We start from the raw sequence: 20,532 nt of genomic DNA, 5'->3' as shown, positions 1-20,532 counted from the left end.
AGAACTACCATGTTATTAAAAAAATAAAATCTTAAACTGTAATAAGTACTTAATGTAAGAGTTAAAATCAAAGATGTCTGGGTTCATGTATTAGGAAGTAGTTAGCTATATGATCTTTGGCAATTAATCTCTCTGAACCTCAGTTTTTTCAGCAATAAAATGGGAATAATATTTGCTAAATTAGGTTGTTGTAAGCATTAATTGAGATGATATATGGCAAGTGCTTGTCATAATATAAGGTCTCAATAAATAGATTATTAATTATTATTATCACTACAATTAAACTTACAGCTATCAGATGAAATCACTTTCTTCCTTTCTCTAGAATATTTTTTTTTCTTTGCTATAAGCTTGCTATAGGGATGCCTGGGTGGCTCAGCAGTTGAGCATCTTCCTTTGGCTTTGGTATCATCCTCGGGTCCTAGGTTCGAGTCCCACATCAGGTTCCCCGCAGGGATTCTGCTTCTCCCTCTGCCTATGTTTCTGACTCTTTCTCTGTGTCTCTCATGAATAAATAAATTAAATCTTGAAAAAAAAGGTTGCTATAAGCTTAAAAATGGTAAATTGTGACAAAGTTTATTTTGTATGCTATCTTACGAGACCAACAGAATTGTTGAGCACCCTTTCCAGAATGATGGCCATATTTTCTTCTTTGCATATTTCCAAAATATATTAGAGGAGCTAACGCAGCAGAGGGAAAGCAAAAAAAAAAAATTACAAGAGAACATGAAGCATTTCTTCCAATTAAGTTTCAGAAGTAGATTGCAAAACTGTCAGTGTAGAGGAAGAACAAAGACACAAAGAAATTGTCTCCATAGCTTTGTAGTAAAACTTTGGAATTAGATCTGAAGCGATAAGATATGGGGGCTTCTTTTGAGACTAAAGACAAAAATTAGGGTTGTGAATAGAGGAATGACTGTCTAATGATCTTTCATAGAAGTTCTGTTTTGGCTAGTGGTATTTTAAAGTGGAAGACAACTCTTAATTTAAAAATAAATATCAATGAAAGAGATTAAGAGATATAAACTTTGTTATAAGATGAATAAGTCACAGAGATGAAAAATACAACATAGGGAGTATAGTCAATAATATTGTCATAATATTGGATGCTGAAAGATGGTGGAGTCACTTATCATAGTAAGCAATGAGTAATGTATAGAGTTGTTGAATCACTATGTTGTACACCTGAAACTTATATAACATTGTATGTCAAATATGTACAAAAATGAATTCTAAGAAGTAGATATTCTATTGTAAAGAGTTAATCCTAATATCATAGTTTTGGAAAAGCAAATTAGCAGGTTGACTATGTTGAGATTTCTTAGGAGTTTTCTACATAGGAGTTGGTCACTCTAATTGGACAGGTCAGATAGGTCAGCTCATATACGACTAGGGCAGAAAATATAGAAGGGAAGTTATCCTAAGGCAGTTGCAAACAGAGGAAGTTCAATTTGAGAGGCACATCTCAATGACAGAGGTCCTCAAAACATGTAAGCAGAATAGATACTATAGGATTTGCTATTTTAAAACAATTCTAAATTCTTTTTCGATACTCTAAAATTCAGTGAAATTTGTTACATACTCACTACTTGTTGAGCCAGATGTATACACAGATGAAAAAATTGTGCCTGTCCAAGAGAGACTATATAGAAACACATAATTGAAACACAATAAGAAGTATGGAGTGGACCTTCTGTACCTTCAGACTACATTCTAGAAAATGTCAATGATTAAGCATTCTAAAACTTGGCATATACCTATATCTAATTGTTTGTTAGAGCATCATACACATGTACACACACATGTATAGTAAACATTCATGTGTGTGTGTGTGTATTATGGTGTCATGATGCTTAGGGATAATTAAGACCTTCTGAAAGTAGGATCTCTGATTTTATAACCTTGTTATAATGCTTATTAGCCATATGATTTTGGACAAGCTACTTAACTTCCCTGAGCTTTGATTTCTTCACATATGAAACAGGGATATTAAAATCTATCCCACAGCCTTGTGAAGATAGTAAAAGATAATGCTGGTTAAGCATTGGACCAGTGCCTGACACAGGGAGTATTCAAGAAATACTCGCTATTACTTTTCTTATTGTTTTTATTATCATTGTTTTATTTTTACTCTTAGTAGTAGCAACAGTTTGGTAAAATCAAGTTAACTGAGAGAATATTTTCTCAGTGGCTATTATTCTCCTATTTTAGAGGGCACATATTGAGATCTTTCCCAAACTTTCATTGTATCAAGAATACAAACATTTCTATGGCCCTTAACAAGTGCCCGGCAGTGATCTGCTATACAAGTATTAATTCATTTATCAGAATAATAATGACATAGCAACTATTATTATTATTATACTACTTCACATTGTACTAACAGGGAACCTTCTATACTAGCTATTGAAGAAGAGGAAAGGCAATGTCCAGAAAAACTATTGCTGACAGGATAATCCCATAAATTCCCTCCCTCTTTTCTTTCCTCCGTTACTCTCTCTTCTATATTGAAAAGTTGATTCAGATTATATTACAATTTTCCTACTTTCTTTCAAATAATATATCATAGTCATGTTTACATGTTATTACCTACAGATCCATCTCATTATTCTTAAATTTTATAGAACTTTATTTTTGCAAGATGAACAGAGTTCTGGACATGGATGGCAGTGATGGTTGCACAAAAGTCTGAATGTACTTAATACCACTGAACTTTACACTTAAAAATGGCTCAGTAGAAAAAAAAATGGCTCGGTAGTAAATTTTGTTATGTGTATTTTACCATGATAAAAAAAATTGGGAGAAAAGTAAAGGCTATAGAATTTCATTGCCCATATTAGATTTTGTTCAAACTCTCTCTTGTTGAAGAATGTTTGCAGTAGTGCTGTGATAATTTTCTTTGAACATCCTTTTCTGTAGTGTATGATAATAAAATAATAGGTATAATTTATTGAGAGCTTACTATGTGCCAAACACCATGCTAAGCACTTTATATAGATAATCGAATTTGAGCCTCACATCAGTCCTGTAAAGTTGATACCCTTTTCCCTCTCCCTGGATTATGCAGGTTGTTCCTTGCTCTGGGGTACCTGCTTGAGGTGGCAATTTGGGGCTGATATCCAGCTTGAACTTTTCACCAAACCTTGGCCCAAGGTTCCTTTTAGCAGAAAGAAGGAGGGATTTATTCTAAAATGCCCCAAGACACCTTATGGTTGTCAAACCTTGTGTCCCTAGCCTACCTCTATCCAGAGGAGCAACTTTTCCTAATCCTGAGGCATCTTATGGCCAGCTATGATCCTGTAGTTGCCCCTAACTTTTGTTGCAGAGCCAGGGTTGAATTCAGGAAGTCTCCATGAGAACTCTATACTGAGTCACTACAGAGACATTGCCTCTTGAGAAATAAATTCCCAGGAGAGCAATTGCTAAGTCAAAGGATAGATACATTGAAGATGCTGAGTTTCTTCCAAAAACACTTTAATCTATTTCTTTTCCACCAAGAGTTTTTGAGAATTTCTGTTTCCTTACACCCTAGGAAATCTTGGATTTCACAATTCCTTTTTCTATTAGGTTTGAATTATCATAGTGCAAAATGTTGTCAGACACAGCTACATTTTTTTCCACTGTTGTTATTTTACTTAATCTAAGATACCTGATACTTTTGACTTTTTGTCCTAAATGCAAAAGTGGGTGTTTAAAAATCTTAGAAAATTAATGTGTTGACATTGATTTTTCTCTGTCTGAGCAACTTGATTTGACACATGAAAATATCATAGTTCTTCTGACATACTTGATAAAGAGATTTGATAATACAAAGACTTAGACTTGGTTTATTATTATTATTTTTTAATTTTTATCTTATTTTTTATACTTGTTTTGGGTGATAGTTTGAAGTTTGTGAGAGCAGATATAGATACTAAAATATCTTACTGTATTTTAAAAGGCTGTTTGATCCATCATTAGGCCATTTCCCTTAGTGTAAGTAAAATCAATTTTATTAGAGTATTTGCCAACCATAAGCTATAACTATAGACAGTGTATGTGCTTTATATTAAGCTACTTCAAAGCCTGTGTTAATAGAATCATCAAGGCCTCCAGTCCAGGCATACTTGTAAATTACTAGTGTGTCCTTTTGTCTTTAAAGATCTTCTGATGTGGAGAATGGATAAAAGTTTGGAACTATTTTTAAAGACGCATTTAAAACTTGATTCACACAGATGTAGATTTTATTTGTATTTCTTTCACTCAAATGCTTTCTGTATTATATTAGTCCGAACTTTCTCTCATTTTAATCTATTCCATCTTTTCCATTTTAATTCTTTTTACCATCTTTTGGTGCCTAACAAACATGTAGCCTCAAATAAAAAAGAATAGATCTCATTCTCAGTCCAATGAAACAACTCAGAAGAGGTAGAAAAAATAGAGACCAGCTGTTCTTACTCCTAGAGATTTACTATGAGTCCCCCAGAGGAAGAAGAATTACAGATCTTCTAACACAATCAAAATTTAAATAATAGCTAACATTTATATTAAGGGATACTGTTTTCCAGGGACAATGTCAAGTATTTTCCATGTATTGACCTCCTTTATCTTATGCATCCTACTTTTCAGATGAGAAAATTGAAGCATAGACAGGCTAAAAACCTTACCTAAAGTCGAATGGTTCTGAACCAAATAGCTTGAGCCACCTCTCTTAACCATTGTGTTATACTACAGAGAGAAGGAAGTTTGTTTTAGGTAATACAGGGTTTACTTTGACTATGTTTTCAGGAGACAAATATAACTAAACAACATGAATATTTGTTATGCCTCCTTCCATCACTCCTATGGTGCTCTTAAGACTCAGTTCTGTATGTTGAGAAAGAAACGAAAGACAGAGAAAAGTCATCAATAGGTTCTGCACCTGAGTCAGATCATGTTTTGGTAGCCAAAATTATCTTGAAGAAACTGGCTGTAATCAACACAGTTTAAATAAAAAGAAATTATTTTTAGCTTGATAAAATAGTGGGAAGAGAAAAGAGAAAGAATACTGAATAGTTCAACCAGAGTATATCACATTCTAACACAAGAATGAAACTTAATAAACACACAAGACACACTGAAGGAAGGTTAATTCCTTTTAGTGAAACTTTTCAACAACTTCTCCATCACTCTGTGGGTCTTTCTAGTTATGCCCTAATAGTAACACCAGTACTATTAGTAATAGTCATAGTGGCCATGCTAGCTGAGAAGCCAATAAAGCACTAGCACTAGTATAAGCATGGACTTTAGAGTCAGAAGATCCAACTCCAGAAACGTGCCTCTTCCACTCACAAGTTTTGTGACCCTAGAGAAGTGACTCTCTTATAGCCTTCATTTCTTTGTCAAATAAGGATAAAGATATTTATCTCACAGGACTGTTAGGAATAAGTGAAATGATTATTATGATCACCTAGCATGTACTGACACTTAGTGGGTCCCTAATATCTACAATAAATGTTAGTTTCTTTCTCTTCTTTTTATTCCCACCCTTCTCCCCTCCTCCTCCTCCCCCTCCTCCTCCTCCTCCTCCTCCTCCTCTTCCTCCTCCTCCTCCTCCTCCTCCTCCTCCTCCTCCTCCTCCTTCTTCTTCTTCTTCTTCTTCTTCTTCTTCTTCTTCTTCTTCTTCTTCTTCTTCTTCTTCTTCTTCTTCCTCTTTCCCACAATGGCCTTCAGTTTCTTCAGTTGGAACAGAAAGAACAGGATGTCCGACAGTTTCTAAAAACATTGTTCACTCTCCCATATTGGCACGCTGCTACCCAAATCTTCTGTACCAACTACTCTTAGCATCTAAAATAATTACTGAGTACTTTTTATAGGCTTGGTATGATCTTTCTACTGTTCTCAGGTCAGTCTAGGCTTATTTAAGAATCCACTTGTAATGTATTTATTTTGTCATTTCTTCAAAATATATGTCACCATGGAAACCAACATTTTATAATTCCATTTGTAAAGGCAAAATGTAATACATTCCTTTAAGTTAAGATGTTTATTCTTGGGAGCCTTCTTTAGAGAGTCTCCTTAAGACATTTTTTCTTTCTTTTGAGCCTTAAGCCCTCTTTTCACTTGGATACTGATTTAAAGTATTAGGGCTAGATATGTCCAATAATCATAGATTGTGCTAACAAGTGAAAGTTTTATGTAAATTCTTATGTCATTTGTGTTTTTTTACACAAGATGAAGCAAATGAAACAGTAGGACAAATGATGTGTGTCAACTCAATTCTTATTGGAATGACACCACTCCTGGCCAAACACAACAATCTGGTTAAGGTTTTATCCTGCCTCAGGCACAGAGATAGGGAGTCAGTTAGACTCCAGGGATGGCAAATAACAGAAATTGATTGTAGCTAACTCATGCAGAGAAAGCAGGATATCAGTTAGCTGGATGATAAGAAGAGCTATGGGAAGGGTGATGACAAACTAGAAAATCAAGGTTCTGTAAAGATGAGACTCAGAAGATCTAGGAGTCTAGATAACTAGAACTGAATGAACTAGGTCAAAATGAGCTTCTTCAGCTTATAATTTTTCCTACCTTGACATCATGCCTCTTGAGATTTAAAGTCTTAGAAGGGAGAATCTGATTTTTATTTATTTTATTTATTTATGAGAGAGAGAGAGAGAGAGAGAGAGAGAGGCAGAGGGAGAAACAGGCTCCATGCAGGCAGCCTGACGTAGGACTCAATCCCAGGATCCCAGGATCCCAGGATCATGCCTTGGGCTGAAGGCAGGCGCTAAGCCACTGAGCTACCCAGGGATCCCTGAGAATCTGATTTAACTTGCTTGATTTAGGGGGTATAGAGTGGACACATTGAATAAGAATTCTACCATGCATGATGGAGGCAAGGAGATTTTTAAAATACCAAAAGAAGAAAAGAAGAGAGAGTAAATACTAACCAAGCACAAATCAGTGAGGAAAGAAGTCCACTGTAGAAGACAACAAATTCTTCCTGGCAATGATTCAATTATTTGGAAATATTTTTATAAAAAGAAATTTATACAGATTTTATAACATTTTTTTCAAAGATAAAGTACCATTAAGCCTTAGATTTAATATAGAGCAATGGAATAAAACTTACTGAATATACAATGTTTTTAAACTATGTTTAGTTATGGTAAGACACAAATTTATTTCATAATTCTGGTTCTGCTTCCAACCAGCTTTATAAATTTAGGTCACTAACATTATTTTTTGGATACTGATTTCTTACCTACTTAAAATGAGGAAATTGGGTAAAGATCTCTTTAAGGTATAAACTATAGCATAGGAATGATCCTTGGACCCCCACTTGCATTTTCAATCCTAACCCAAACCAATAAGGTGTGTTAGTTTGTGACAATGCTTTCAAACTTTGGCCATAGTAAGCTGGATTAGCGTCTTTGATTAACTCATCTTGTTCCAATAAAAAAAAGAAGTACCATAATTATTCTCGGCATGCATCCAAAAATATGCCTCACTATCCAGTTCCAATTAATAATGTGTGACTTGTTAAAAACACATTTTGTTCATTTGAAGGTTTTAATAGCACCCAGTTTCAACTTAGTTCTCTTGGGAAAATATTTAGCATGCATTTAACTAGCTTGACACATACAACTAATTAATTTGTCTAAAGCAAACTATTATATGAATCATAAACAAGGAACTGAAAATTGAAATAATGCCAGAATTAAAGCTTGAGGTACCTTTTGTTTAATTAGCCTCAGGTTGTTTTTTTGGTCTCTATTTCTATTAAATAAGGTACATAGATTAATGTTATGTCATTTTCAGATAGAAAACTGAAAACTCACATATGAAACGGAGTGTTCTTTATTTTTTTTATAAAGATTTCATTTATTTATTTGAGAGAGAGGGAGCAAGCATGAGCAGGGGAAAGGGCAGAGAGAGAAGCAGACTCCCTGCTGAGCAGGGAGCCAGATGTGGGGCTGGATATCAGAACCCCGAGATCATGGCCTGAGCAGAAGGCAGATGTTTAACTGACTGAGCCACCCAGGCGCCCCTGAAATTAGGTGTTCTTTATGTATTTTCAGAGATTGAAATATCTTTCAGAAATCTTATTTTTAAGGATTGTATCTAAATGGCAAAGATAACTGATAGTGGACAGGGTGACAAACTAACATGAGCTGCTATGCCTTTCTTCCTAACACAAATTCAGAGAGGCACAGAAGCAGGAGGGAGCTTGATAGATTAAAGAATATTTGCATTACAGGCTTATTAAATATTTAGTACTTTCCATTTCTTAGCAAGAGTATACATTTATTCTGAAAAGACCTTGAGAAATAGAAATTGATTATATTAGTGCAATATAATCCCTAAAATGGAAGAAGATCAGGTACAATGAGGAGAGAGGTTTTTTGATGTGGTATTTCCTTGCTCCTTGCCTCTTGCCAGTATTGCCTTGGAAGGATCATTGCCCAGTCGGTAATTAATGAAAGACAGAAGAATAGCAGTGCCAGTTGAGTGTGGTAGTGGGATGATATAATTTAGCTGAGGTGAAATACAGATAACAGGAAGTGTAGGAAGACTGGCTGGTTATTGCCATTTATTACTTCTCACCTCTTTCTCTAAACTTGAAGGTGGGAAAATTATATCCCTCATCTTATGTTGGTGGAAGTGGAAGATGTTTTCCTGTAATATAGATTTACCTAGTATAGAGGAATTTATATAGAGGAGGCCCCCTACCTTGATGCGCTTACATTCCCAAGTCCTAAACTTATGTGAAGCTACTAAATATGGACTGGACTGCTTTATCTACCTCTCCCCATGCTCATCACTAACCCAGCGACTGATAGATCTGGAGAAAAACTGACCTCAAGGAAGCCTAATAACTTATCTGGGGGAAGGCAGTCAACACTACAGAAGAAAGACCACATGTTCAACAGCTCATATGAGAAGAAGCAGAATCCCTTGGCCAGATGGAGAAAAGATCTAAAAAAGAAGAGAAATTATCTTCAAAGAAATAAAATAGTGGTATAGCAGGAGTAAGCAATTTGTAAAGAACTAATTCAAAATATTGGGTGTGAATTATATAATAATTCAAATAAAGAACTCAATGAGTTTAATAACACAAAGAAAATAATTGAAGAATGAATTAGTGAATTGAAAGGTCAGATTTAGAAAACGTTTCAATAAATCCTAGGAAGGGATCAGTAAGCAAGAGAGAGATGGAAAATAAAAATACTAAGTAAAGGCATATGGAATCTAAAAGTCTCAGCAGGTATATAGGGAATTTTCTAAAAGAGAGAGAAAAAAATAAATAATGAAATAATGGGAGGCAATAGTTGAAGAAATAATTTACCTTAATTTTCAGATTAAAAGAAGGAAGAAAACACTTTGAAGTAGCATATAGAATGCCAAACAAAAAAGAACAAACAGAACTAAGTTAAAAAAAAAAAAACTCTTAAAAAAACTAAACAGAATTTTAAGGACACCAATAAAAGAAGGGATAAAAGGGTGGCTCTACGATCTTAGAGCTTTGGATTAGTGTCAGAGTACTTAAAAACTTAGAAAAATTATAATATAATGAAATAATATTTTCAAAGAAAAAAGCTTTAGAATTGTTTGTCTAACTTCACACAAATGTGAGTAAAATGAAATTTTTCTCAGGCATCTAAGACCTCAGAACTTTTACCACAGTAAGATTAATTTCAAAAAGAATCTCAGAGGAAGTATTTCATTAAAAAGAACAGCAAGAATTCCAAGAGGATGTTGAAAGATCTATGAGAAAGATGAGTAAATAATTTAGTAGAATTTAATTTTTTTTAAATGTAGCCAAAAATGTGTATAAATGACAACCCAGAAAACTGTATGCTGCAAACATGAGGTAGGACTAGGCACATTCCTATATACTTATTTTTTTCCATGAAGAAGCTATAAATAATAATACAGTTAGAAAAGTGATATAAAATAAATATGCCTTTAAGTTTAAAATTAAAAACAACAGAGAAATAATGTGTAACTTTCAAATGAACAGAGAGAAAAGAGAAATAGAGAATATGGTAAATATGTCACATGAAATAAAATGATTGAGGACAGTCACAGTGTAGCCATAATTGCCATAAATGTAAATAAGTTAAGTTAGCTGATCAAAGGAATATCTCATATTAGATGAAAATTATCAATTAATCTCATAATTTCAGTTCCTCAAGAGGTAAGTTTTCAGGGAGAGATTTGTATGCAAGAGGTTTTCGGGTTGGGCTTTCAAGCACCATAGTTGTAGAGAATGAATTGTATGAATGAGTTGTAGATAATGATGGAGAATTGAACAGAGGAAGAAGATGAACTGTGATACAGTTTCATCAAAACTCTCTGCTGAATTCACAAGAGAGTTCTGAAGCTGGGATGGCCCCTCACATATGTCTAAAATTGAAGCTGTGGTGTCGGGGCTTAATACCAACACATTGACCAGAAAAATATTAGGTGTGGACTAATACCGAGGTGACATAACCTCGAGTGAAGCAGCTCCCTCTGGTCAAAGATAATTCCTAGACAGGGACTCAACTGTTAGTCATAGACAGGCAACACTGCCAGTGACCGAAACAATGAGTTTCTCAGTCCTGAAGAGGGGAAGGGTGGGGTCAGCACAGTTTACTGTATAGTCCACACCTTTAGTCACCCAGCTCAACTTGCTTTGGGAAATACCTTCACTCACCTAGAAACAGCTTCTCCACAATTCTAGGAGGTCTCTTTTTCTGGGAAAACTCCAAGAGAAAGGCTAGTGGGATAAACTATAGCCCCTGCTGCTATAGGAGTTGTTGGGACCACCACAAATGATACTCATCATTTTCCTGTACTACTATCCATCTTAGCCACCCCTGCCACCCATCAGGTTCATCTAGTACCTCTGTTGGTCTTGGTGACACTAACATCTATATGAGGTCTGAGTCCTTAGTTCAGGATTTATTTATTTATTTATTTATTTATTTATTTATTTATTTATTTATTTATTATAGACCTAGAGAGAGAGAGGCAGAGACACAGGCAGAGGGAGAAGCAGGCTCCATGCACCGGGAGCCCGACGTGGGATTAGATCCCGGGCCTCCAGGATCGCGCCCTGGGCCAAAGGCAGGCGCCAAACCGCTGCGCCACCCAGGGATCCCTACTGTCAAGGTTGTTGAGGGCGGTATCAAGAAATGTCATTGTAGATCGCTAGTGTCAAACATATTCTCTCTGCCTCCAGGTATAACAGCAGCTCCTCATCCTCTTGATGATCAGAGTCAAACCCCTATCAGGATAGTGTCTCCTTTCCTGGTCTGTTGGTGTTTTGTCAGGAAACATCCAAAGTAACTAGATGGCAACCATGGCTTAAATTTTCATGGAAGTATTGTGGCATTTGCCATGGTGAAGGTGTTTCCCTCAGGGAAACATAATCTCTAGATCCACATAATTTGAAGTTGCAGGGATGGAAATCATGTATTCCCCAGATGGATTCCTGAATGATAATCTGTCTCTATCCCTTGGTTCTTAGATCTGTGTATTGTTTGTTGAGGTCACAGAATCAAACAATTGTTAATTTAGAGCATATACTGTGACATGAAAGATGACATTCTATCCTTTCTTGGTATCACTCTTAAGCTGGTGCCTCAGTTTATAAGTGGTGCAGCGTGTGGTGGGACCAGTGGATCTCATGGTAATGTGTCACTGCTACACCTCCGTTGTTATAAAAGTAGTACCTTGGACTGAAGTGACATTATGTGGGATTCCTCACTGAGAGAACAAACTTTGTAAGCTTTCAGATAGTGATGTGAACTGAGGCCCTGTGGGCAGCAGTGTCAAATGTATACCAAAAATATGTGTCAAAAATTTACATATTTTTCTGCCTTTTTCAGTGTAGGAGAGATCCCATGAAATCAATCTACTTTGCCACCAAGAGCTGGTTGGTTTTATTTAGGCATGATATCATATCAGGAGCTCAGTTGGCAAATAAAATATTCTGAAGTGGCAGTGCCTAGATTAGATTTGGTGACCAAGAACCTATACTTTTGCTGATAAATAGCTTCTATTCTTATTACCATGTATACCATTGTGGCAGCACTGAGGAAGTTGATGCAGGGACCAATTGACCTTGACTGGCCACCTTGTTCAATTGATTAGTGCCTCTTCCATGATGGATAGTCTGTGGTAGGAATTAATATATCAGACAAAAATCCACATGCTTGGGATCCCTGGGTGGCACAGCGGTAAATTTAGCGCCTGCCTTTGGCCCAGGGCGCGATCCTGGAGACCCAGGATCGAATCCCACGTCAGGCTCCCGGTGCATGGAGCCTGCTTCTCCCTCTGCCTGTGTCTCTGCCTCTCTCTCTCTCTCTCTGTGACTATCATAAATAAATAAAAATTTTAAAAAAATTCACATGCTTTGTGACAACTCCTATGTGTTCATACATGTGCCTCTTCTTAAGGCTTCCCTGTCTTAGCTATGCTAATAATTCCCTGAATTAGCTATGCTAATTCCCCTGATGCAGCTCTGAGGCCATTCACCACTGGCCTCAGAGCTATATAATAGATATATTATATATATAATAATATATCTATATATTATATATAATATATTATTAGCATAATATCAATACATATATTAATATACCAAATATAACATATTATTATATTATGATAATTATAATTATTAATAATACTATAATTAATTATACTAATACTATAATTATACTAATTATAATTATTAATTACTGTGTATTATATATTAATATATATCTATTATATAGACATAAATCTATATCTCTCTCTATATATATATTTAACCTCAGGCCAATATTCATTCCACGCAAAGTGAAGAGTTAGGCATATTGTCCAGAACTCTGCTGAATGGCAGGATTTCTCCCCACTTCTTTCTCTCAGGGCCATCAAAAGTGGGACTATAATATAGAGTGGTCCATCTTTGTTTGTTTTAATCAACATATTAAGCCAAACCATCTAAGGGCCAAGTTCAGCCTTTTTTCTCTATCAACTAGTAATAAAGGCTGCCTTACCCGTGTGAAATTAGCATACATAGAGAGATCTGTACGGATGGCAGTGGTGTGTGACACCACCAGTAGTGTCTGGGCCATCTGCTCCTACAGCTTACTTCTGCTCTCTGTTGCATCTCTCCATCTTAGATGTAGATACCACTTCTGTGGGACAATGGGTTGCTGTCTTATAACTTGTTTCTGACACAGCCCAGCTCATGATGGGCAGTTTGGCTGGTTGTTCCCATGTTCCAAGGCTAGGTATTCCTGCTCTACTGGAGCACAAAGGCATTTCAGAAGTTGTTTTTCAAATGGCATGTAATTTTCTGCTATAGTTTTCTGAAGTCTTGCTTTGGAACCCTAAGTATCCACATTGTAATACTACTACTGATGATTGCCGTAACTCTACAAGGCATGTTTTACATCACAGATGTCTCTAATACCATAGATTCTGCTGGTTTGCATGGCCCAGGAGGCAGAGATGTTTGCACTTGCACTTGCTGCAAAGCCCATCCTATTCTAGGCCTGGTTTAAAGTTGACAGCCTTCCATTTCACTTGGTAGATTTTTGCATTTGTTTGTTTGTTTGTTTGCTTGTTTGTTTTAATCACATTGAGTCATTTGATGAGAGATAGGATGCACCATAAATTGTCCTTTACATTGGAAGGGATGCCCAAACATTCCTCAACCTAGTATGTCCCTAAAAACTTCACAAATATGATAGGCCTCTGTATCTTCTTTTTTTTTTTTTTAATATTTTTTCTTTATTTATTTATGATAGTCACAGAGAGAGAGAGAGAGAGAGGCAGAGGGAGAAGCAGGCTCCATGCACCGGGAGCCCGACGTGGGATTCGATCCCGGCTCTCCAGGATCGCGCCCTGGGCCAAAGGCAGGCGCCAAACCGCTGCGCCACCCAGGGATCCCGGCCTCTGTATCTTCTAAAGCACATTTATCTTACAAAGACCTTAATGTACTTGTCATTTCTCGCTCATTCAGTCTGATTAAGATGATATCATTGATAGGATGCACTATGATGGAATTTTGTAAAATGGCCATCTGGTCCAAGTTCCTTCAGCCTCTCTTATGACAGACAGTAAAAGAGTTAACAAGAAGTTTCCCATCCCACCTGAAAGCAGTGCTTTTCTGGTCCTGGTTCCCAGTAAGAATGGAAAAGAAGGCATATACCAAATAGATGACTGCAGATCATATGCTGAAGCTGGGTTAATCTGATCCAGTCACTTTCACTGCATATTTAACAGCAACTACTAATGTTTGTTGGTATTTGACAAAGTTTGAAGTAGTCCACAATAATCCAAAAAAATCTTTTTTTTTGTCAAGACCAGACTATTTTGGAGATATGATCAGAACCATTACCTCTACATCATTTAGTTCCTTAAGGGTGGCACCAATCTCTGCCAATCCTCAAGATATAATATCATCGTGCCTTTACTATTTCTGCCAGGTTGAGGAGGGGAAGAGTTTTTAGTTTTCCTTTTAACTTTCCGCAGTCTGATTGCTCTTACTTCACAGACCAAGGAAGTAATGTGACAGTTCAGTCAACTAGCAAATGTGTCTATTCTGATTATTCATTTGGTAGATGGGGAAATGACCATTGGGTGGATCCACAAGTTCAGTGGACCTACTGTGAGCTGAGTCTGGACAGTTGTCTGTTGGTTGGTCCTCATTGATCCTTATTCTTAAAGGGTTATCATGATCATGCTTCAAGTATCAGTATCATCTCAGATCCTGTGTCAGACAGTTTCAAATGTCTGAGTGGTCTGATTTCTCCCCCTTTTTTTCAGTGTAGTTTCCTTTGAGGAAGTCTGAAGGAATAATTAGAATGCATACATGTAATGGTGTTATAGAGTCCTTCCTCATGAGGACCTGGCCTCTCCTTCAGGCATCGGGTCCTGGGTCTAAAATCTGGTTCAGGTATGTAAAATGGCAAGAGGTCATGATTTTTATTGGAGTGAATTCTTTCAGCTTCCTGATAATCCATCTTTGGATTATTTTGATTTTATAGATTGAACAAAAACCCTTGCAGGTTTCCAATACATCTAACCTCTAGGATACTCTTTTCTATATAATCATCACCATAGTTCTCTGTAGGTCAACACCACCCCCATTTTCTGGCTGCCATGCAGACTTTTTGCTTATTTCTATAATTGTAGCCACCTGCTTTTCTCATAGTTAAATACCACCAGCTGGTCTCCATTATTTTGAGATCTTATCATGTCCTATTGATATCAGTTCTGTAACAGCTTCTCTTACCACCAGATGGCAAGCTTCTTAGTGATGTTGGTGCCCCTCTAAATAGTGTGTTCCTTAGAGATTTGGAAAACCAAGTGTCTCTGGGCTTTCCCCATGGAACATTGTTGGATGGTAGGTTTCTTAGCTGTTCTGGTTATCACTGGGAGGAGCTGTAAGCTGAAGAGGACTTGTCACAGACATAGGTTAAGAAGCAGCCAAGGCTTCCTAGTGAATACTAAGAGCAAAGGTAGAAAAAAAATGATGTAGGTAAAATCATTTGGAAAACAATTACTCTGCTTGATAAATTAGTCCTGTGTCTTTCCTTCGCTCAATTAACACATGAATGACTGACTTTAGCTCAATGATGCTAACAAAATATTGACAGAAAAAAAAACCATCAAATTTAAAGCAGAATCCTTGTTAATGCTAAACCCAAATATTTCCAATGATTTATTTCTATCAATTATTAAAATTTGTCAATGTATTCTATTAGGAATAGAATAATCAATTCTTACTGATTCCATTTTAAACTCCCTAATAAAAAGTAAAAAGCATGTTTGTTGGTATGTTTTTCCTCTTGTTAACCCAAAGTCACAAAAACTTTTTCTGTATTTTCTTTTAGAGCTTTTATAGCTTTTGGTTTCACATTTAGGTCTATTATCCATTTTGAGATATTTTTGGTGTATCATGTGATGTATGAATCAAATTTTATTATTTCTTTGCATACGGAAATCCAGTTGTTTCAGTATTATCTGTTGAAAAGACAATACTTTTTCTACTGAATATTCTTCTCTCTTTGTTGAAAACTAATTGATTGTATATGTGTTGGTCTATTTCTGGACTGTATTTGTCACATTAATTTGTTTATCTTCATGCCATTAGCATACTGTTTGGAAGCTTTTAATTTTGCAAGTGCTTTTATTTATTTTTCTTGCTTTATTGCTCTGGCTACAACCTGCAGTACAATGTTGAATAGGAGTGATAAAATGGCTATTTTGTCTTGTTTTTCTTCTTAGGAAGTAAGTTCAGTCTTTCACAATTAAGAATGATGGTAGATATAAATTTATTATAGATGCCATTTATTAAAGTAAGAAAAAATTCTATTCCTAGCATGCTAACAGTTATTTCTTTTTTGCTTTGAGAATTTTATTTATTTGAGAGAGAGTGAGTGAGAGAGCATGATTGGGGGTGTTGGAGGGGCAAAAAGAGAGGGAGAAGCAGACTTCCCTGCTGAACAGGGAGCCTGCCTCTGGACTTGATCCCAGGATTCCAGGAATCATGATCTGAGTTGGAGGCAGATGCTTAACCTGAGCCACCCAGGTGCCCCAACTGACAGTTTTTTTTTTTTTTTAATAAAGAATGTTTTGGGGATCCCTGGGTGGCTCAGCGGTTTAGCGCCTGCCTTTGGCCCAGGGCGCGATCCTGGAGTCCCGGGATCGAGTCCCACGTCGGGCTCCCGGCATGGAGCCTGCTTCTCCCTCCTCCTGTGTCTCTGCCTCTCTCGCTCTCTCTCTATGTCTATCATAAATAAATAAATAAATCTTAAAAAAAAAAAAAGAATGTTTTGGATTTTGTCAAATGATTTATTTTTTTTATCTAGTTGAATGATTTGTTTTGTCTGGTGATATAGTGAATTACATTCATTTGTTTTCCAGTGTTAAAATAACCTTTCATTCTTGAAATAAACCCTACTTTGTCACGTGTTATTGGATAAATTTACTAATATTTATTAGGAATTTTGTATCTTTGTTCACAAAGGATATTGTTCTGTAGTCCTCGTTTCTTGAAATACATTTGCCTGATTTCATTTATTTTATTTTTTATTTCTTTTCCTTTGCCTGATTTTAGTATTAGAATAATACTTGCCTCATAAATGAGTTGGAAAATTTTTCCTCTGCAATTTCTGGCAGAATTTGTATTATTTCGTTTTTTACATGTCCAGCAGACTTAATCAATGAAATTATCTGGGCCTAGAGTATTCTTTTTGGGAAGATTTTAACTTGATATTTAATTTCTTTAGTAAATATAGGACTATTCAGATTATTTGAGAAGATGCAATTACATTTTTTTCCCTGGGGAAAAAATGGGTAATAGGCTGAATTCTGTAGCATTAGAGATTTGTAAAGGATAGAGGAAAAGTAAGTGAAAATAGAATAAAGTTAACTGCAATAAGAAACTTTAAAAAAATTTCTTTGTGAATTATGGCAATGGAAAAAAATGTACGTCAAGGGGTTTTCTTAATATAAATATATCTAAGTTTATAAGGTTGGTTCTTCTCAGATTTTATCAATTTATAGAAGTCATATACAGTTTATAGAGATGAATAGTTCATGATTAGTAATACATAATATTTCCTATTGCTAGTGATGTGATCAAGAATATACAAATTTCAAAAAATTAAAAACCCTTATTCATGCATTTATTCACAAACTCATTTTTGTATTCATTGATTAAGTTCATGAACTTATTCATTCCCAAACATAATTTACTGAAGGTCTTCTATGTGCCAGGCATTATTTGAAGCCCTGAAAATTTAGTTGTGAACAATTAAAACTAGCATAAGTAAATAAGAAAATTTCAGATGACCATTAATACTATCATAAAAATAAAATCAAATATTGGGAAAGGGAACAACCTAGGGACTGCTTTAGATTGAGAGGCCAGAAAGGTATTAATAAGGAGATGGAATTTAAGCTGACCTCTTAGTGACATAAAGGGACTTGTCATGAGTAAATTTAAAGGATAAACAATTTATGAAAATGAAACAATTCATTAACAGAACAACCTGATAGAACAGGCTGGGCCTCTCTGAGAATCTCTGAGGCCAGGGAAGCTAGAACAGACTGAGTGGAATGTGCTTAGTTGGAAATGAAGTAAGACAAGTGGAAAAGGTCTACAAGTAAGGCCCATTGGGCCAAGGTACTTTAGTGTAGGAACAATGTGATAGGAAGTGCTAAGAAAACATTTTGTGAGAGTGAGAATGAAGTCGTATTTTTGAATATCTTAACTTTGAAGTATCCAATAAATATTCCAGTGGAAATGTCAAATAGGCCTATATAAATTCAGAGTTGAGAGGGATGACATTCATTAACTCATTCACTCATTCCATGAAAAACTTAAGAGACCATTACATACATTAGGTAAGTGTGCTAGTGATGGGGATGTTAATAGAAGGAAGAAGTAAGATCATCCTTACTTTAAAAAGTTCACCTTCTAGATGGGGAGACAGGTGTATAAATGCATAATTACTATACAGTGTGACAAGTACTATAATAAAGAAAGAAACAAAGTACTTTAAATATCAGATGATGGCACAATTGTTTCTGCTTGAGAGAATTGGTAAAGGAGCTGCTAACATTTTGAAGTTGATAGTACTTTATTTTTAGTATAAAAATGATGCCGAATTACTAGAGTAAAATTTTGAAAGTAATCTTGTAAATGTGTGTGAGATCTTTTAAAACTAAGCTTAATGTCTTCAGAAAGACACTATGGGGGATTGACCCCAAATACACATAGAGACAAATTGGTAAAAGAGTTGCTAACATTTTGAAGTTGATAGTACTTGGTGTAGAACTTGGTAAATTGGTAAAGGAATTGCTAACATTTTGAAGTTGATAGTACTTATTTTTAGTACAAAAATTATGCCGAATTACTAGAGTAAAATTTTGAAAGTAATCTTGTAAATGTGTGTGAGATGCATTAAAGCTAAGCTTAATGTCTTCAGAAAGATGCCATGGGGGATTGACCCCAAATACACATAAAGACAAATGGAAGAATTAAGACACCCCATACACTGAAAATAAAACATTTTGCTTGTGTTACATTTTGTTTGATTAGTTTTATCACCTTTTTTGGATAACATATTATCCAATGAAAGTAATTCAATGAATATCAAAAATTTTCCCATTTCCTTTAATAGTCTAAGCAAGTGAGAATTTTTCAATATTCAATATTCTTCAGGTATATTTTTAAAGAATAGCACTAAGTGCCCACATCCTCCAGGCAGTTTCTTGGCAACACATATACATCAAATCTTATTTTCAAGTGCTTGCTACTGTTATCATCTACTCTATTTAATTAAGGACTTTACTGATTTCTTGTCCTACTTCTGTCTGTTTCTCCTTCACATATAGCCTTGAAGGGAATGGACTAAGTACTAGAAACTAAAAGTTTAATTGCTTCTTACACCATCCTGGAAACTGAGTGTACAGGGAGAGATGGGTAATTAGGTAGATAATTTTCTTCAGTCAGAGAGGTTATGTAGTCCTAGCACAGGGTTAAGAAAAAAGGAGCTCCAAATGTGGGAAGCAGAAGTGGTACATTTGCCAGCTTTCTGGTACTTCTTCAGGTGAATGGTGTAAAGCCTAAAATTAAAGGCCAATAGTATTTTCTGCCTTGACATCTGGTAAACCTAAGAGGACCTCAAATGGTCAAAGCCTAAGTTTCCCTCCCAATTCTTCTCCTATGGATAAGATCCCCTACTAAGCAACTCTCTTTATCAAAGGACCAAGTGAAGTTATGCCTTATGCCTGAACACCTGCTTTCAGTTCCCTGCTGCTCCATGGGATTGTTCAAACGGGCCAATCACATCCTCCCACAGAACCAAAGGTCATCCTACCCTCTTGATACTCCAAAGCCTGCCTCCCACAGGCCCCAGTTGTTCACTCTGTTCCTGAGTGCAGCCTCCATGTAGCCGTGCTTTGCATGTTATGTTTTCCTTCCGTGGGCTGTGAGTATATGTGACTAATAAACTGCTGTCTAGTGTATCTATCCAGTGTCAGATGTTGTGCATTCGGCCATCCCAACAACTCTAGGGCCGGAATCTCTCACTCGTGGTTGGGGCAAATAAGAGGTGATTAAAACAAGTTGGTATTAGGATACACACAACTTTTTTGCCCTGGACAGGAAAAGGGTCCTTTAAGAACTGGAAGAGCATGACTTTACTCACTCTTCTTCTTTTTTTTTAATTTTTTAATTTAAATTCAGTTTGCCAACATATAGTATAACACCCATTGCTCATCCAATCAAGTGCCCTCCTCAGTGCCTGTCACCCAGTCACCTCATCCCCCCACCTACCTCCCCTTCTGCAACTCTTTGTTTCCCAGAGTTAGGAGTCTCTCATGGTTTGTCACCCTCTCTTAATTTTTCCTACTCAGTTTCCCTCCTTTCCTTTAGAGTCTCTTTCACTATTTCTTATATTCCATGTATGAGTGAAACCTTATGATGATGGTCTTTCTCCAATTGACTTATTTCACTCAGCATAATACCCTCCAGTGCCATCCACATCAAAACAAATGCTGGGTATTCATATT

This window comes from Canis lupus, chromosome 15 (assembly GCF_011100685.1).
Source record: "Canis lupus familiaris isolate Mischka breed German Shepherd chromosome 15, alternate assembly UU_Cfam_GSD_1.0, whole genome shotgun sequence".
NCBI classification, from domain to species: Eukaryota; Metazoa; Chordata; class Mammalia; order Carnivora; family Canidae; genus Canis; species Canis lupus.
Note: the sequence above shows the minus strand (reverse complement) of the source record.